At 35.5% G+C, this 14,118-nt stretch overlaps 1 protein-coding gene across 4 annotated transcripts in view; it reads right to left on the bottom strand.

The window, feature by feature from the left end:
• Positions 1-14,118, bottom strand: part of MACC1 (MET transcriptional regulator MACC1) — a 486,000-nt gene that overhangs the window by 143,616 nt on the left and 328,266 nt on the right. The window contains exon 1 of one of the 4 annotated variants that reach the window (XM_031674118.2): positions 13,248-13,659. The exons of the other annotated variants lie outside the window; for them this stretch is intronic. The gene's annotated coding sequence lies outside the window, so the exon portion shown is untranslated. Of the gene's footprint in view, positions 1-13,247; positions 13,660-14,118 lie in introns of those variants that run through there. 4 annotated transcript variants of the gene reach the window in all.

Here is a 14,118-nt window from a genome sequence, read left to right as displayed (position 1 = left end):
GGGAGATCATCACCTAATCATGAAGAAACAATCACTTCAGAACTATGCTCTGAAGTAAGGATTAGAATAAGGGAATAAGTATAATTGCTCAAATTAGACAGGAAGCACATAACACCACCAGAGAACTTAACATGGGAATTAAACACCAAAAGTGAACAAAGAGGAACTCACAGAGGTGAGTCAAGAATCCATAAGGTATCATTCAAAAACAATACAATAGAATCCATTTTCAATCCTTATCATCTCCTTTTAATAAAAAGAATAGACTATTTTAATTTTAAAATAATTACTGTTTATCTTTATGATAAAAATGTTTAAATTTAAAAATAAAACTAAATGTTCTATAAAATGAATCCATAAGAAAGTTGTGAATTAAATATGTTTTCATAAAGGAAAAAGGCCTTGAGAAGAGTTTTAAAGCAACTGAGTGAGCAATAGCCTAAAATTATCAGCAAAATAAAAAATAAAGCAAGTAGCTATACCACTTTGCGTGTGCATGCGCGCGCACACACACACACACACTTAAAAGAATACTAGAAATAGAGAGCTACAGATAAACATAAAAAGTCTCACCCAGTAACAAACACTGCTAAGTTATATTTCAAAATAATAATAATAAATTCTGAAGAAATTCATGACATCCAGGAAAAAAGGAGGTTACTGAGAGACCTCTGGTATCAACATTCTCAACTAGCTTACTGATCATAAAAACAAATCCTGGAAGAGAAACTAAGTTATCCAATTGCAAGAGGCACAAGTGCATAGGTTAATTATGGGAAATTTCAACTTCAGAAAACTGGCCAAACTCAGCTCAAGGCATGAAAGATCAAGCAATGTAATTACATAAGATGGGAGCTGAAGCAAGACACTCAGCCATCAGTATCTAATTTCCTTTTTGCTTGAACCAGGAGAAATATTTCCATAGTTAAGCTCTTAATATTCATCCTAGACTAAAAACATGGGTGTTGCTCAATATTGGAAGTTTATGAAAGCGAGGCAATATTTTCATGCCTATCATTTGCTTCCAGGAAGAGTGGCTATTCAGTGAGAACACCGGGTACTACATCCTGACAAGCGTCCATTCTGATAGCTCAGTGTCCACGCTGATCCACTGGTGAATATTTGTCATACCACTCTGTATCCAGGAAAGTGTCAACCTAAGCCTAACCAGGTAGTTGTTCATTTCTCTTTTTTAAAGTCTCCAGAGATAATTGGGTATTATTTGGCAGGATGAACTTCTATTTTTATGTTTCTTCATTAAAAAAATATATATATTACAAAGAGAGGGAAGTGGCACTATATCATCTGAATTGATGAATCAATATAAAATGACCTTAATGGGTGCTGGATAGACCCAGAAGAAGGTGGATACAGTCTGCAGTTATAACAAAAGAGAGGGATGAAAGTAAGAGACGGGATCACGAAATACAAGAGGACAGGTGAAATCCTTCACCCTGTCTGCTGCATCATGTAGTGTTTATAAAACAGGTTCTGTAGGCAGAGCTATCTGGGCTTACATGCCAGCTGCACATTGGAGTTTGTATGGAGAAGAAGGGTAAAGAGTGCTTCAGGTAAAAGGAATATGATACACAGGATGTGGAAACATGAGTGAGCATGGTCCATTAGGAAAGGCAAGTAATTCAGGAAGGCTGGGCTGTGGCAGTAGGGTAGGAAGACAGAGGTAGGAAGACTAGGGAAATGGCAAGAGGAGAAGATGCATAGACCAGGCTGGTACTGAATGGCCTTGAGAGACATCCTGAGGAACTGGAACTTGAGCCTGAAAGAAAGAAGACACAGAGAAGTTTAAAATAAGGGAACGATGTGATCCAATTTATGATTTACATTTTAGAAAGATGGAAAGCAAAAGGTGGAGCAGAACTAGAGACAAGGAGAGGTGGCAGTGGCCTGAAGCAGGAAAGTGATCATAAGAATGGAGAGAAGTGGGCAGAGCCCAACTCATTCTTTGTCTTCCATTACTGAGCTCTCTAAGTATACCAAGTCATCTAGTGAGGTTTTGCACTCAAGACCTCCCTAGATTCTATTTTTGGGTTTCAGTCTCTGAGGAAGACGCACTCCTTGGAGGAACCCCCTTAGTCCATACACCAGTTGGACCTCTCTGGCCTCCTGTAAAGAAAGGGAGGTCTGTTCATACCTCAATTACTACTGATTATCTTTATTTTTTTTCAATTGCTCCTGTATTTTCTATCTCTGATAAAACAGTTATCTCCCCACACCATTAGATGTTTAGTGTGAAGCATAGTTTTATTTATGAATTTCACATATGTTCATTTGTGAAAGACAATAGAAAGTAAATCTGGTCTCAAAACAATCTCTGCATAACTAAGTCAGTGAGTAGGTTCTTAAAAGATGATACTGAAGTGAAGGGGAAATGTAGATAAGCACAGTTATTTAGCACTTTGTTGTTGCTACTAAATATCTTGTAATAACCTTTAATGAAAAAGACTATGAAAATGAATATATGTATATATATGCATCACTGGAACGTTCTGCTATATACCAGAGACTGATACATTCTAACTAACCATACTTCAATTTTTTTAAAAAGGGGAAAACCCCCAAACTTTCACTTTCATTAAAACAGTATTTTAGTTGAATCCACTTTTGTGAATAAATTTTAGGGATTGTCAAATAGGAGTACTAGAAACTAGAACCAAGACTGTTTTTCTCATCAATCCAGTAATGATATAGAGATAAGCAAAGCTTCCTTTGCTGAGGGATTTCTAGATTTTAGAAGATTCCTCATCATATTCTGAAAGTAGAATGAATCTGTTTTTATATTTCATACTTGCCTTGAGGGTCAACCAATGTGGTTTAGAGGAAAGAACGAGACCTGGAATCAAGGAACTTGATCAAGTTTCTAAACAGCTCTGATCTTTAATTTTCCTATCTATTGAGTGGTAACAGTAATTACACCTTTTTCACCGTGTTTTGTGAGAATCAAATGGTTTAATGTCTATGATAAGGACCAAAAATTCTATGATTTGGGGAATGTTCTATATCTGTTTTGTCAAATTAGATAGTCAATAGTTACTTAAAATAAGGCTGGTGCAACTGAGAAACTAAATTTTTCATTTTAGCTAATTTTAGTTAATTTAAATTTTAAAAGATACATTATCATACTGGAAATGCAGCCCTGAAGTAGAGTTTTAGTTTCAGTCAATCCTAAAGCAAGTTAACTAACTCTGCTCTGCTCTGAAAATCCATACATTGTCCTTGATTAAGAATGAGAATTTCCCTTACATGTAGGGAAAAGATAAGTATGCAACCATTTTAAACACAATTTGTGAGATAATCAGAATGCAACTGTATTTTTGTCCACCACTTTCTTTTTAAAAATGTACTCACTGAGGGGAGTTTTTCCTAATACCACTGATGAAAATTCCCCATTTGGCCCTGTGTATCTTCTGGTCACTCTTAGATTTAAAGAAAATTCTGTGGTTACTAAAAGTTGCAAAATGCAGTTTTGATTCATAAATTAGAATGTCCCGTCCAATATTTCCATCAGAACACCAATCTCCCAGTGTAACACAGATCTCCCTGTCCTGGTGCCCTTCAAATCCACAGCCTTCTGGGGAGGTGCACATCTTCTCTTTCTCTATTTCACCTCCTCCATCATGCAACTTGCAAGCTCCTGTGACTGAAGCCTCCATAATTGGAGAATGGGGAAGTAAAGGGAGAAATAAAACAGAACATTTTTACTCTACTGAGATGATTGAAAGCTGGCTTTGTCTCTGTAATGTTTATTGCTGATACTGTGGTGGGGGGAGATGTCTGTGTGTGCACGCGCATGTGTATGTGAGTGAACTTTGGGGAATCCTCAGAAACTTACGACTGCACCATCTGTGAGGTGAGCAATGCACCTAATTCTTCTGTCACCTATGCCTCCCTTTGCTCCAGTTTTCTAGCACAAAAACACATCAAGATTTCCAGGAGTGCACAATAAAGCCACTTCCTCAAAGCTTGTGGTAAAAAAAGGACTATTCCTCATTTCTAACCATTCTACACTGAGTTAGCTCTTCACAGATCATTCTAACAAAATCCTCTCAGTGTTTTTCTCCCTTTGTTTTACTTTGTAACCTAGAAGTGGGTGAGAATATCAAGAACTGGGAAAATATTTCCAATTGGGATTTTAATTAGATAAGCTCTTTTTGATATCAGAAATCAATTGTCTTAGAATATGAGCCAAATTTTCCAGTTTAACATCCTTGATCACTGCAGCTGTGTTAACTGTAGCTAAAGATTGAAAATCACATAAAAATTATCAAAGCGAGACCAATAAATAAACTGGCTTGTCCATAACCATGGTGGTGAAAAATAATGTGGTACCTTCATATGTAATGATATGGGTCAATCACTAAAATATATTAAGTTAAAAAAGGAAGGGCACTAGCACTAGACATTCCGTATGTTTAGACTATTTCTTACTGGAAGCATTCAAAAGAAACTGAAAGCTGCCATGCTGTACTTCTGAGGAGAGGACTCGCGGACCAGAAATCTGAAATTTGGTGTTTCAACCTACTTTACATTCTATATTCTTTTGTATTATTTGAATTTTTTATTGTGGTAAAAATTACTTAAAGTTTTTTCTTTAATATCTTTGTAAATGCAGTTGGATACATATTAAGGCTTCTATTCACTGTTTAATTTTTTAAACATTATTTTCAAACCTGTCTATTTGGCACAAAGTCTTCAACATCTTTTTTTCAGCCCTGACATCCTGACACAGTTGTGTCTAACCCAAGTGAAATGCCCTTCCAAAATAATTGACCAGCTCATTTATAAAGTTTGGAAATTTGAATGAAACATCAACAATAGAATAAGTGACTCTATATATTTCAGTAACTAGGTGAGCTATAATAAGCAAGCTTTCCTTTCCCATAAGAGTACAGAAAAATAGGTTGGATTACAGACATAACAAAAAAATACATTCACAAGTTTGTAATCTACATGTAAATACTGAGGAATTAACTTTCATAATGGGAAAATGATGCTTGATTCTTCATGTTCAAAAACGAGTAATATTTTTAAACTAAATTTTCAGTTTATTAAAATCATCCAAGAAGAGAATGGCCTAGTGAGCAGAGACTGTTCACTTTGCTTGAGACTTGCTATTTTTTTCAGTTAGCAAAGATAAAGAGGCTCCTCCTAGCACCTTGTCTGGGGGCCTAGAATTATATTTATGCCTTTCTCCTTGATACCTTTATAGGTATCAAGAAGAAAGTTTCAGTAAATTTTTTTTAAAGTTTGATATATGAACTACTATGTAAATTAACACAATTTATTTTCTTTTGAATGGCAAAAAATGGGAAGGGAAACCTATCAAAAGTTTTACTCTGATAAATTTTCATGAGGTCAAAACTGGCTAGTTTCTAGTAATGTTAAGTTTTGTCATAAAATATTTCTTGTAACCTTAGTCAAGGAGAGAAATTGAAAGCTATGTTATAGAATTAAACAAGGTTAAGTTTTTAGTTCCATACAAAAGGAATGACCTTGGCTTCCTAAAACTACCCCTTCCTTTACTTTCTTGAATTATCCTAGTGGATTTCCTGCTATTGCTTTGATCATTCCTTCCCTGTTTTCTTCAGTGGCTCCACCTATGATACCTATTTAAACATTCTGCATGGTTTTCTTGTTCTTCTTACTCTCAATGATCTCTTTGAGCTATTCCAGGCTTTCTCATGATTCCAAATTCCATTTAATGGGAAAAGCTCAATGATATTGTCTCTAACTTAGATCTCTGCCCACAGCTATAGAACCGTAACAGCCACCTTCAGAATATCTCCATGCAAATGCTGCTATACTCTTATATACCCCATAATATCTCAAATCAACATATCCAATGTAGAACTCATCTCTCCTTCCTTATCTCCATCAACAAAAATTCTTTTCCTGAACTCTACCTCTGTGGATGGCTTCACAATCTTCTCAGTCATACTGGATTAAAATCTTGGAGTCCTCTTGAATTTCATCCTCTCTGTCACACATCATATCCACCTACTTGGTAAATCCTACGCTACAGTCTCTTTCTATCGAACACCATAGCAACTGCCCTGGCTGAGCTTTAATACCTCCTTTCTGGAGCCCCAAACCCCTTTCCATTGCACTGGTCTCTCAATTTCCCATCTCTTACCTCCCTAAGCCATTCTACCCACTGCCACGACAGGTTATCTTATTGAAGCACAGGTCTAGTCATGGCATTCTGGTGTCTGTCCTTACCATTCTACTGAAATTGTTCTGGACAAAACTTTCAGTGAAATTTAAAGAACACTTTTCATTCTTATTAGGAATTGCTGTGACATGTTACACTGTTAGCTTCTCCCTTCCTGAAAATTTCTACTTTGCCTTCACTCACTCTACTCTCCATTGGATTTCCTCCTATTTCTCTGGCCTCTCCTTCTCAGTCTCCACTATAGCTGCTTCTTCCTCTGATTAATGTTAATGTTATTATTATGTCAGAGAGTACCACCAAGAGCCTCTTGCTCTTCTCATGCTGCAGTCCTTATTACTCCTGGGAGATCCTATCCACATCCATGACTACACCTCTGCCTATTTAGCTATGCCTAGGTATTGCTGACTTCCACATCTATCTATCTATAACCCATTTAGACTCCTGATTACCAGACTTTCCTAATTGCTTAAGCAATTTCTCCATATGGATGGTCACAGGCATGTCAAAGTCCACTAGTGTCAACTGAACCTGTTTCTCTTATCTTCTTCATCTAAGAGAACACAGATATTACCATCTATCCAGGTAGTTGCCTATGTCAGAAACTGGGAGGTACTCTATAATCAGTTTTACCCTTCTCCTGCCCCTGAGTCACTTTCCCTAATCTACTGATTTCTGCAAAATTAGTATCTCTAAAATCTCCTACCATATTCTGTCACAAATGTGATTCCATTTGTGTAGGTTCTATTTTTTTTCTTATTTAGATTTCTACAATGGATCCTACCTGGTCTGCTGCCTCCAATCTTTTCTGTTCTCCCTTTACAATGCTTTAAGGATGATATTTCTAAAATGCAAGTTTCATCAATTTAATCTTTTATTACAAATTCTGTAAGAGCTTTCCTTCTCTTATGACATGGTCAAGACTTTCAGCGGGTAAAAGGACCTATAATTCAAATTTTAGAAATTTACCTTTGAAAGTAGTCAGATGTCCTAAGATGCTTGTACAATGATGTTCAGTGTGGTACTACTATTCACAATAGCAAATATTGAAAGAAACGTATTTTCATAAGTGGAGGATTAGTTATATATAGGCATAAAAAGACTAACAGGATATACACACAAATCTTAAAGATGTACATAAGTATGATTGTGGTTCTCAGGTTTCTATAATGAACATGCAACACTTCTGAAATCAGAAAAAAAATGCTATTTTATAAAAGACTAAACTCAGTTGTCAAATTTCCTCAAGCAATTTCCATCAACCCAAAAAACATCTTAAAGTATCTTCCACTGTGGCCCCCCTCTTCTCACCACACTTTCAATCCTGGGTTAGACATCTCTGTCTTGTGCAACCCCCTGCCTTATTTCTCTCATTATATTATCAATTTTATATACTTATTTGTCACACCCCCATCCTATATCCCCAGCACTAGGCAAAGCACAGGTAGAATAAATGTTCATAGAATAAACGAATAATGCCACTCACCTCACAGTGACTCACACTGATTTCTCACTGCCTTCAGAATAAAGTTCACATCCCTTAGACTCATACTTGAATATACTTCATAATTAGAGGCAACCTATATTTTCAGTCTTATATCCTTCATATTTCATACTATTTTCTTCTTATTTCCTTCTGTTTTCCTTAATATTTCCCCAATTCTCCAAATACTACATCACCAAGCACACTCATCTGAGGGGAGAGATGGTGTCTTTTTGTTCACTGCTGTGTCCCACAGTTTAGCTCAGTGCCTCACACAGAGTAGATGTTCATAAATTGTTTGTTGAGTTAATGATTGTATAAATTAACTTTATCAAAAATATCTTATACTTTCTACTTCCTCATATTTTCTACAAAGCTGCTCCCTTTATATTTTGCCCCTGTAACTTCTTTTCTCTCATCTCCAAGGCTCAGTAAAATTTGATCCCCTATGAGAATCATTTTCCAGTTGTCCTAGTACAAATATAGCAGTACAAATATAGCACTTATTTGACATTTCTCATCACTTCATTATGCTCTTTTGATGTTATTTAAATATTAACTAGATTTTAAACTTAAGGAAGTTAAGGACTGTAATACTTAGATGTCTCTTTTCTCAGTCTGTTCCCATCTACCCTTTCTTACTTGTCTTAGCTGGAACAAACTGAATAGATATGACTTCTACCACTTCTACTTACTATTTACGTGATATTTCTGTGAATCAGTTTCTTCATCTCTAAAATTGGCATCATATCATTACCTGCTCCTCAAATTAATTAAGTAAGATATTTTAATCAAAGAGCTTAGGACCGTACTTGGCACATGGTAAGCATTCAATTGGTGTTAACAGTTGTTATCAATATTATTATTATTAATATGAAAGTTAAGTTTAATAGAAAAGTTAGTAAATCTCTTACACCATAGGTGAGGAACAACAAGGAAGTGGACTTGAGATCAACTATTTTGCACTGTATGTTAGATATTGCAGTGTTCCAAACATATCTGAGCATCCAAGATGCCACAGGCATCTTGTTTTCAGTTACACCTGGAAAGATTATTTATTTAGAATATTTGAGATAAACAAGTGTGTCAAGATTGGAGAGAAAAGAAACTCTCATTCATTTTTTCTAGGAATATAATATGGTATAAATATTTTAGAAAACAATTTATCAGTAGTTCACTATTGAAGATGCATATGCTTATGGTTCAGCAAATCTATTCCTAGTAATATTCACCAGAGTAATTCTTAGATTTGTATATGAATGGCATGTATAAGAATATTATTTATAGTGTTACTTACGATAGGAAAATATACAGTTATGAAAACTAATAAGTTTTGCTATAATAATCCACATGGATTAATCTCAAAAGTACAAAGTAAAAGAAAAGAGCATGTTTCAGATGAACAATATATACTCTAATGTCTATATAAAAATTTAAAATATTAAAACAATGTTATAGATTATTTATGAATATACTCACATAGCAGTGGGTGGCATAAAACATAAAAATAAAAACGGATAAAAGAATAAAAACAGTGGAGAAAAAATCTACAAACACAGGAAAGAGTAGTGACGCTGAGGTGGAAAAGAGAGAAACAGAATCAGGGGGAGTATTTCATTTTTTAAAATTTCTAAATTTTTATTTGTTAAGCTGGAAAGTGAGTGTACAAGTCTTTATAGTATCTGTCTCTCTTTAAATATCTATCTACTATGTATTGTATTTTTTAAGAAAACTTCTAAATTAAATGCTTCCAATGGAAACAGAAGACAGACAAAACTCCCCTTTATCATTCCTGGAGAGTAAACCTGGTGGCTACTCTTCTGGCTAAAGAAGAAGATGGTTTTGTTTATTCTGAGGAAGGATTCTATAGAGAAGTAACATCTCTGAGCAAGGCGGCAGCTACAGTAATCAAGAAAGAACCCCCCAGACAATACAAAATCTGGGAAGTAAACAGTCAACCTGCTCTTTCTTTTCCTTTCCATCTCTAGACACCAGGAGATTGTTTCTTCAACATTCCTCAATGAGGGAGGCAGGAGGAAGAACAGAACTAAGTTTCATTTAGATGAGGGAGGTGTTTGGTCACTGTCTCTATTTCTCTGGCCAATTCAGATGGCTCTCCTGACTTCCAATTCCATGTGATGAACAGTGCAGTTTCCCTTTCTACTGGAAGGGCAACTCACCTCAATTTCAAATTGCCTAAAGTACAAAGGATTATTGCCCCCCACAAGTACTAGTTCCCTCTTTTTTGCCTCAGTGTTATTGTTATTCTTTCAGGCCACCAGGCTTAAAAACTCAAAAGCATCTTGGCTTTCATCATTTTATCATTGTTGTTGCTATTATTGTTACTGCTATTATTATCATTATTAACCTTCTTTGTTATGGAATAACTTCCTCATCCCTCTCTTCCATTTTCATTCCCGGCAACTGTTATTTATTCATTAAAACCTCATACCATTAAAACCTATTTCCAAAGTGCTCTCTCTGCATCCATGTTCCCTGTGCTCCAACCCACCTATATACCATTCCTTGAATGATCTTCCTAAATCACAGCTTACAACATATTGTTCCTAGGTCAGGACCCTTGCGGAACTTCACCATCTAGAAGCTGAAGTGCAAATCCCTTCAAAGCTGCCACAATCAAACTTACACCAGCATCATCACACAAAGCCTCCTAGGATACCCTCCAAAGAATGCTCAATATCCTTCCTTCCCAGCTATACATAAAACCAGCCTATTCATTTTCACTTCCTGATTTCTGTACTTGACATTGCCTCTATTTCAGTGTTTCCCAAACTTCAGGAATTCTGGTGTATCTTCATGATTTTTCCATTACCAAGTACCATCTGAACTATTTTTACTTAGTATTTTTTTACAGTGGATATATATCCACTCACATTTTAGTTCTGATAAGTCTTTCAAAAGCACATTCCTATTAGTATCATAAATGAAAAAACTGGCATCTATTGGAATAAATAGGCAATGACTATAAAAATAAATGTTATTCTAACGGTTATTAAGTTATAACTAAGTATTTTTTGCCTGCTAAAACCAATGAGCCTGTTACTTACTCTGTTGCTATAAAAGAGATTAAACAAGTGTTAAAATAATTTTAAAGTCATATCAACAGTGATAAAATTTTGTCCTTGAAGAGTTGAAACAAATTTAAACAATACAGTAACTTTCTCACTGTGCAACTCAACGTTACTGATTGTCCCATTCACATACTGCCTAAAATCATTTCATCCATACAAAGTTTGGGAAATGCTGCTCTGGATGAGATAGTCTCTTCATCTTTTTCTGCTGATTTCAACTCTGCACATAATTCCAGGCCTGGCTAAAAATAAAGCTCTACTACTTCCCAGGCTATATTCTCTTAGTATTCAGTACACCGTGACCTCCTCTGGCTTTCTAGGTATATGTTTCTTCCATGTTTTGGGAAGTCACTCCACTCTGCTTTTAACTGACTCACATACACGTTTTCAATTTTTCCCCCCCTAGACTCCAATGATTACAGTTCAGGTAAAGATTTATCAAGGTTTCTTTAATCCCATGACACTGAGCATCATATATTCCAAGCAGTGGGAATTAATCAACAGTGATGCCAGGAACGGCATGAGTGATTGATAAATTGTCACTTTCTCCCTTTAGCCATTTTTGAGAACATATCTCCTCTGGTAGACCAGGACCCCCTCAAGAGCAATGCTTCAGTCACTCTTTAACCTCAAAGCCCAGCCCAGTGGGAGGACACTGATGGACTGCTAGAAGTAATTGTTAAATGAATAAATGACACTTCCTAGAGAGAGTAAACTATAGATGGGATTCAGTAACAAAAACAATGCTGCCCTTTTATACAGTATTCTATATTTATCAAGTGCTTCTGCAGCTTTCCTTCTCTTTTGTTCTCATTCTAGTGCTGCCCTGGACTTGCTGACATAGTTCCTGAGTTTACATACATTTAAATGGTATATCACATGCAAAACTTTGCACACTTATTCACAAATACTAGTTGTTATCAACCTTCAGCTATCACCAAATACCAGAGAGGATATTTAGTTTTAAAAGCAGCTAGGCATATGTATGATCTTTCAAGAAAATGTTTTCTGAAAATTCAACAATGGCATGTTTTCAAGTTTGAAATGAATATAATTCCAATTTGTCTTTTTACCTCAAAATTAAGTAATACATTTTAAGATGGAATGGTATTTAACAGATCCTGTCTCAATAGTTTTTATTATCTCTAAGATACAAACACATAAAATAATCTGTTTACAAATTAGCTACAGGAAAGTTGAGAACACTGGAATAAATAATACACTTGAGTTGTATCTAAAGTTTTCAAATAATTTGTGACCAATAATTATGACTTCATAATTCCCATATTCTGTACAATAAATATGAAATCATATTAAAAATCACTATTATGAATTAGAGATAATCATATAATTAAATCAAAGAGAGTGTATAAAAGGATCACCGCAAAGGTGGAGGCAACTTTAGGAATATACTAAAAATGCATCATCCTCTCTGCTAATTATGTTACGTAAAAACCGGACACTAACATAGGTGATCCAATATCAATCCTGAAATTAGACCCACTGAAAATGGACTTAGACATCTTTTAAGGAGTCACAGACACCTTAATAAATGGGAAAAATTAATAAAAAAATTAACTTTTAAAATTGTGGTAAAAACATGTAATGTACAATTTATCATCTTAACCATTTGTAAGTATACAGTTCAACAGTGTTACGTATATCTACATTGTTGTGCAACCAATCTTTAGAACATCTTCATATTGCAAAACTGAAACTCTTCACCCACTAAACATTTCCTATTTCCCCCTGTTCCCAGCCCCTGGCAACAACCATTCTACTTTCTGTTTCTATGACTTTGATTACTCTCAATACCTCACATAAATGGACTCCTACAGTAATTTTTGTCTCTTTAATTTGTTTTTGAAGCTTAATTGAAACTTAATTAGGAAGTAGCCAAGTTTATCCTCCAACAGTTATTGACTAAGCATCAATTTAGTGCAGTGCACTGTGCTAATTTCACTCTATTAATCCACTGAGGTAGGTTTTATACCCACTGTACAAATGTGGAAACTGGAGCTTGACAAGGTGAAGCATTTTACCAAAGTTCACACATCTAATAAGCAGTAGGGCTACTGAATCCAACTTTATCTGACTTTAATGCCCACAGTCTTTTCAACACACTTGGCTGCCTTTTGAAATATTTAAAAATTTCAACATATTTTAAGTAAGTCAAAGTGAGATTTTGTTGTTATTGTTTGCATTTGACTTTGAATGTTGTATATCTTACTCCTCTTTTTTAAATTATTTCATTGTATGCCACATTTCAAGGTATTAGTCTATTTAATGTGTTAAAATTTATCCTAAACCCTGTCCCACAAACCCACTATCAATTACCTTCCCTTTTTCCTTTCCAAGGAGGGCTTGGGAAGGAAGTAACACATAGTTTGTTCGATTGCTCTGGAAATGACACAATTTCCTATTTGTAATATATATATACATATATATAGTGAAAAGAACATTAATTTTTAAAAACGGCACTTACAGTTGTGGAAAGGAACCCCATCCTCTTCAGTTCAGGAACATTATTTAGCAGAGTGAATAGAAATCATTCTACCAAAACTGAAGACTCTCTGCAAACGTGCCTTGCTCTGTATGTGGTGCCTGAACAGTTGCTTACTGAGCCACCTGGGACTAGGAGTCCTCCCGGTGTGGCTCCAGGCTGCCCAACCACGAACCCTAAAAGGCAGAACTGCAATACCCACAGTTCAAATTCCTCACCTGAAACCAGGAAAGGAGGGTGGATGACTACAGTCTTACCATAGGAAGATTTGAAAAAGCAAAGGAAAAAGTAAACATGTATGTATCAGGTGAGTATATCTAAGAACAATCTGTATATATGAAAATATTTCTAAAAAAGGAAGCAGAAGTAGTTTCATGTTTGTCAAGGAGTAAGAAGGCACCCTCACTGTTGGCAAGAACTAAAAAATCTTTATGCAAACAAATCCTCATGCAGTTGTGGAACCTGCCCCACCAGATTCTCTTTCAGTGATTCAGAGCTGTGATGCCTCACTGCCTTGTGGATCAGGTGAGTGAGGACTTCCCAGGTGAGGCCTGAAAGCCTCTAGTTCCTCCTGCATCATCACTGTGATTGCCACTCAGAGGTGCTACAAACATAATGGAGACAATTTGCTCTTCACCTTCCAAACGCCATGGATTTCTTTAAATGTGCTTTAAAATGTGCTTTTTAAATGTGAGCAATATGGAACCTTCGTTGTTTTTTTTTCACTTTCCTTTCCATTTCCTGATGTTGTGTTTTCCTTTTGTACATTCCACCATTACTTCTGAATGCTCAAAATTCAAGAACAAGAAAATTGGAAGGAAAAAAAAGGGAAAAATAAATTTTAAAACTTGCA

Source organism: Vicugna pacos, chromosome 7 (genome assembly GCF_048564905.1).
Source record: "Vicugna pacos chromosome 7, VicPac4, whole genome shotgun sequence".
Taxonomy (NCBI): Eukaryota; Metazoa; Chordata; class Mammalia; order Artiodactyla; family Camelidae; genus Vicugna; species Vicugna pacos.
The sequence above is the reverse complement of the archived record's forward strand: the minus strand, read 5'-3'. Positions and strand labels throughout refer to the sequence as shown.